Consider the following 5,000-nt stretch of genomic DNA (forward strand, 5'->3'; position numbering starts at 1 on the left):
AAAAGGACGAGAGAGAGAGAGAGAGAGAGAGAGAGAGAGAGAGAGAGAGAGAGAGAGAGAGAGAGAGAGAGAGAGAGAGAGAGAGAGAGAGAGAGAGAGAGAGAGAGAGAGAGAGAGAGAGAGAGAGAACAGAGGGAGAGGAAGAGAGAGAGAGAGAAAGAGGAGAGAGAGAGAGAGAGAGAGAGAGAGAGAGAGAGAGAGAGAGAGAGAGAGAGAGAGAGAGAGAGAGAGAGAGAGAGGAGGATAAAGACAGAGAGAGAGAGAGAGAAAGAGACAGAGGACGAGAAAGAGAGATAGAAAGAGAAAGAGAGAGATGGAGAGAGAGAGGGAGGAGAGAGAGAGAGATAGATTTGATTTGATTTTGATATGTTTATTCATACTATATATATTGTATACATGAATAGGCTTAGGAACTATGCCTAAATGATTTGTACAGCTCATATTAGATTCTGAGACATACATTGTTGGTAAAGCTATAGAGAGATAGATATTATACCAATGATGATTACGATCAAATATCAATAATAATAGAAACAGACGAAGAGGATGAAAGAAAAGGACAAGAGACAGAGAGAGACAGAGAGAGAGAGAGAGAGAGAGAGAGAGAGAGAGAGAGAGAGAGAGAGAGAGAGAGAGAGAGAGAGAGAGAGAGAGAGAGAGAGAGGGAGAGGAGGCAGAGAGAGAGAGAGAGAGAGAGAGAGAGAGAGAGAGAGAGAGAGAGAAACGAGGACAGGTTGTAAACTCGAAAACAAGGAGGCTTGAGGTCATACAGGTAAATATTAGCTCGGGCGAATAACACTGTGATAGGGAAACAGTGAGGGAGGGAGGGAGGGAGGGAGGGTTGTAGGGAGGGAGGGAGGGAGGGAGGGAGGGGGGGAGGGAGGGAGGGAGATAGGGAGGGAGGGAGGGAGAGAGGGAGGGAGAGGGAGAGAGAGAGAGAGCGAGAGAGAGGGAGAGAGGGAGGAAGAGGGAGGGAGGGAGAGAGGGAGGAAGAGGGAGGGAGGGTTGATAGGGAGAAATCGGAGGAGGGAGGGAGGGAGGGTTGTAGGGAGGGAGGGAGATAGGGTTATAGGGAGGGAGGGAGAGAGGGAGGGGGGAGAGGAGGGAGGGAGGGAGGGAGGAGGGAGGGAGGGAGGGAGAGAGGGAGGGAGGGAGAGAAGGAGGAGAGGGAGGGAGGGAGGGAGAGAGGGAGGGAGGGAGGGAGGGAGGGAGGGAGGGAGAGAGGGAGGGAGGGAGGGAGGGAGGGAGGGAGAGAGATGGACGGACAGAGGGAAGGACGGAGGGGAGGAGGGAGGGATGGAGGGATAGAGCGAGGCGAGAGAAAGAGAGACACAGAGAAAGAGAAAGAGAGAGAGATTTAGAGGGAGCGAATATCACTATACAGGTCAACATTAATATCTCTCCCTCTCTCTCTCTTCTCGTCTATCCTTCTTTCGTCCCCTCTCTATCTATCACACAAAACCATCTTTCTCTCTCCTCCCCTCTCTCTCTCTCTCTCTCTTTTCCCGTCTATCCTTCTCTCGCCCACTCTCTATCTATCGCACAAAACCATCTTTTCTCTCTCTCTCTTTCTCTCTCTCTCACATACATACAAACACACACACACACACAGATACACACACACACACACACATACACACACACAAACACACACACACACATACACAAACACACACACACAACCCCCCCCCCCCTCACACACACACACACACACACACACATACACCCCCCCCCTCCCCCTCACACACACACACAAAGCTACCTACCTGTACCGATCATGTGATATACATCCATCACTTTGTGGACACCGATCACTCACACAGACAAACAGACAAACAGACAAACAAACAAACAAACCGCAACGACTCGACCGCAGAACATGGCTCTCCAAACGATGCGCTGTTGTAACACCTGCTCATAATGCTTGAAAAAAAAGGAAAATAAGTCTATGTGTTTTTTTTTTCGCTCTTTTGAAGGGGTTGCTATGTGAATACTAATGTGTGTTTATTTTATTTTATTTTATTTATTTATTCTTTTTTTTTGGACGGGGGTGTATTTTGGTTTATTTGTCGTTTTTTCTTATTATGATCTTGTTTATTTTTTTATTTTTTTTATTTTTTTAATAAAGATTCGTGGTTTTGACTAGTTATCTTGTTTTTTATTTTTTGTTGTAACATTATCATCATTATTGATATTACTGTTATTATTGTTACTATTGTTATCATTCTCATCATTATTATCGTTGATATTATTATCATTACAATCATTATCATAATCATTAGTATCATTATCATTATCGTTATCATTATCATCATTTTCATTACCCTTAACATTATCTTTATCATTATTATTATCATAATTATTACCATTATCCTTACTGATAGTATCATTATTATGGTTATTATCATTACTACTGCCATTATCATTATAATCATTTATTTACTTTTTCAGTGTATATAATTTTGGAAAAAAACACAATATTTGTTTCAAGTCATCTTGTTTTTGGTCAACTGTACCTATTGCAACTATTGTCTGAGATATAACTGTTATTTTAGTGCAGTGTGATGTCAAGTTGTCATGATTACATTCTATCAATGTTAACGTATTAATATATTGTATTAATATAATTCAATCAGATAATTAAATTGATATATTATATTAATGCTGTTGTGATGGGTAGTTTTGTTGTGTTATCGTCTTGTTGTGTGATTTCTTATTAAAGAAGGAGGAGGAGGAAGAGGAGGAGGAAGAAGAGGAGGCAAAGGAGGAGGAGGAGGCAGAGGAGGAGGAGGAGGACGAGGAGGGGTAGGGGGAGGGGGAGGAGGACAAGGACGAGGAGGGGGAAGAAGAGGAGGAGGAGGGGAAAGAAAGAAGAGGAGGATGAAGAATAGGGGCAGGAAGAGGAGGAGAGAGAGAGAGAAAGAAAGAGAGAGAGAGAGAGAAATTAGGAGTAGGAGGAAGAGGAGGAGGAGGAGAGAGAGAGATAGATAGAGAGAGAGAGAGAAAGAGAGAGAGAGTGAGAGTGAGATGGAAAAAGAGCGTAAATAAGGAAGAGAAAGAGAGAGAGAGAGGAGAGTGGAGAGAGAGAGAGAGAGAGAGAGAGAGAGAGAGAGAGAGAGAGAGAGAGAGAGAGAGAGAGAGAGAGAGAGAGAGAGAGAGAGAGAGAGAGAGAGAGAGAGAGAGAAAAGAGCGTAAATAGGAAGAGAAAGAGAGAGGAGAGCGGGGAGCGGGGGAGAGGGGGAGAGAGGCGAGAGGAGCGAGCGAAGAGAGACAGAGAGAGAGAGAGCGAGGATAGAGAGAGAGAGAGAGAGAGAGAGAGAGAGAAATAGAGAGAGAGAGAGAGAGAGAGAGAGAGAGAGAGAGAGAGAGAGAGAGAGAGAAAGATAGATAGATAGATAGAGAAAAGAGAGAGAGAGAAAAGAGAGAAGAGAAAGAAAGAAGAAAGGAAAAGAAAAGAGAGAGAGAAAGGAGAAAGAGAGAGAGAAAAGAGATGAGAAAAAAAAAGAAAAAAAAAAAGATAGAGAGAGAAAAATATTTAAAAAAAGAGAGAAAAAAAAGAGACAGAGAGAGGAAGCGAGCTTAACATGTCACACGTGATGAATAAGTGTGCAACAACGGCCAGCAAGCAGAGCAGGTGGCTGTCACACTGCCATGTCATGAGCTCTTATCTCTATCAGCCTTATCAGAAAGCGATGTTGGTTTGAATTTCCTGTTTTCGACACTCCTGGAGAGAGAGGGAGTCTCTATGCCAAATGATTTTCATTTTTTTTTTTTTTTTTTTTTACTGATTTTTTTCTATCTAATTTTGTATTTTTATTTTATTTTGTTTGTTTGTTTGTTTATCGGTATTATCATTGTTATTATTAGCCTTATTATCATTATTATAGATTATTATAATTATCATTATCATTATTATCATCATCACCACTGTTGTTATTTTCGTAATGAGTATCATTGTTGTTATCTGTATCATTATCATCATCATTAATTCTGTTATGAGTTTCATCAGGTAAAGCATTATTATAAATATTTTTAGTATCAGTATCAGTATTTCATTCCTCTTATATATGCATTTCATTAATATTATTCTTCATTCTTAAAAACATTTTCTTTAATATTTTTTAAGTAACTTCTCATTTTATCATTTTATTTATTTATTTTGTTTTTGGTTATCTTGTATTCACTGAAATGAATGAAAATAAAGTTGCAATAAAGTCTTCTTATGCAACAGAGTCTTCTTATGCTGTTATTTTTGGCTTTATCATGTTGTCACTATTGGTCTATCTAAATTTATTATCATCGTGTAATAATTACACTTATTATTGTTATCACTATCCCTGTCGCTGTTTTAGGGTTCTTTTTCTATTGCTTTCTCCTTTTCTCTTCTCTCTTCTCGCACGCTTTTCCCTCTCCCTCTTTCTCTCTTTCTCTTTCTCTCTCTCTCTCTCTCCTCCTCTCTCTCTCGCTCTTCTCTTCTCTCTCATTCAACACATCTCTCTCTCTCTCTCTCTCTCTATATATATATAATCTATACATATCTATATCTATGTATATAATATATCACTATATATATATATTACATATATATATAATTATATACATCTATATATATATATTATATTCGCATATATATATATACTATATATTATACATTTATATTATCTACACACCAACAAATAAATGACATTTACATATCCACGTATGTAAATATATATATATTTTATATATATATAATATATATAAAATATATAATATTTTATATATACCTATACTTTATATACATATATATATCTATTATATATATATATATTATATATATATATATGTATATATATATACACACAACATAAATACATATACATATCCACGTATGTTAAAATATCAATATAAATATATATATATATATATATATATATATATATATATCTAATATATATATATATACTAATATATATACCTATATAGATATATATATATTTATACATATACTTATATACTAT

At 38.0% G+C, this 5,000-nt stretch overlaps 1 pseudogene across 1 annotated transcript in view; it reads left to right on the top strand.

Moving 5' to 3' along the window:
* LOC122248042 (uncharacterized) overlaps window positions 1-5,000 on the top strand; it is a 203,449-nt pseudogene that overhangs the window by 14,325 nt on the left and 184,124 nt on the right. The gene's annotated exons all lie outside the window — the stretch shown is intronic.

The sequence above is a fragment of the Penaeus japonicus genome, unplaced genomic scaffold (assembly GCF_977035675.1).
Source record: "Penaeus japonicus unplaced genomic scaffold, GWHDUDI00000001_assembly GWHDUDI00000039, whole genome shotgun sequence".
NCBI lineage: Eukaryota > Metazoa > Arthropoda > Malacostraca > Decapoda > Penaeidae > Penaeus > Penaeus japonicus.